This window comes from Otolemur garnettii, unplaced genomic scaffold (assembly GCF_000181295.1).
Source record: "Otolemur garnettii isolate 467f Iridium unplaced genomic scaffold, OtoGar3 scaffold00007, whole genome shotgun sequence".
Taxonomy (NCBI): domain Eukaryota; kingdom Metazoa; phylum Chordata; class Mammalia; order Primates; family Galagidae; genus Otolemur; species Otolemur garnettii.
This window is the reverse complement of record NW_003852402.1, coordinates 4,030,963-4,032,148: the sequence shown is the minus strand read 5'-3', so window position 1 is coordinate 4,032,148 and position 1,186 is coordinate 4,030,963. Positions and strand designations below refer to the sequence as shown.

Here is a 1,186-nt window from a genome sequence, read left to right as displayed (position 1 = left end):
AAAAAAAAAAAAAAAGAAAATAAAAGCAAAATCACTCTCAGTCCTGTTGCTATGAATTTTTTCTTTAACAAATTGGGATTGTAATGTATGCAGAGTTTTTATTTTTATTTATTTATTTATTTATTTAAGACAGAGTCTCACTACGTTGCCCTGGTTACAGTAGTGTGATGCCACAACAACCTCAAACTCTTGGGCTCAAGTGATCCCCTTGCCTCAGCCTCCTGTAGCTGGGACTATAGGCACCCGCCACAATGCCCGGCTATTAGAGACAGGATCTTGATTCTGGCTCAGGCTGGTCTTGAACTCTTGAGCTCAGGCAGTTGCTCCGCCTTGGCTCCCAGAGTGCTAGGGAGGATGACACACTTTGCCACCGCGCCCAGCCCATTGAGCTGTTTCTTAGTCTGATTTTACATTTATTATAATTGTTATCATTATACTTACATTGTAGCTTATTTATAATTGTGAAAGTCTTCCGTATTCCTCTGTTATTCAGGATCAATTCCTAGAAGAGTTTCAGGGTCAGAGGGTTTAGCTATTTAAAGACCGATGGGAACCAGGCATGGTGTCTCATGCCTGTAATCCTAGCACTGTGAGAGACTGAGGAAGGAGGATTACATGAGCTCAGGCGTTTGAAACCAGCCTGGGCAACATAGTGAGCCCCTATCTCTACAAAAAATTTAAAAAGTAGCCAAGCATGGTGGGAGCACTTGTAGTCCCAGCTACTTGAGAAGCTGAAGCAGGAGGATCACTTGAGCTCAGGAGTTTGAGATTGTCTTGAGCTGTGCTGCTACTGTACTCTAGCCTGGGTGACAGGGCAAGACTTGGTGTCTGATTGATAATCCAGGCATGATGGCTCACACCTGTAATTCCAGAACTTTGGGAGGCCAAGGCAGAAAGATTGCTTGAGGCTAGGAATTTGGAATAGATATATAACTTATAAATTGTCTGCTAGAAAAATCACCATTATGGCTTGGCGCCTGTGGCTCAAGCAGCTAAGGTGCCAGCCACATACACCTGAGCTGACAGGTTCGAATCCAGCCTGGGCCCGCCAAACAACAATGATGGCTGCAACCAAAAAATAGCTGGGTGTTGTGGCAGGCGCCTGTAGTGCCAGCTACTTGGGAGGCAGAGGCAGGAGACTCCCTTGAGCCCAGGAGTTGGAGGTTGCTGTGAGCTGTGATGCCAC

General features: G+C 45.5%; 1 protein-coding gene across 1 annotated transcript in view; it reads left to right on the top strand.

The window, feature by feature from the left end:
* The window catches only part of FAM118A (family with sequence similarity 118 member A), a 34,649-nt gene that overhangs the window by 19,649 nt on the left and 13,814 nt on the right, over positions 1-1,186 (top strand). The window lies entirely within an intron of this gene.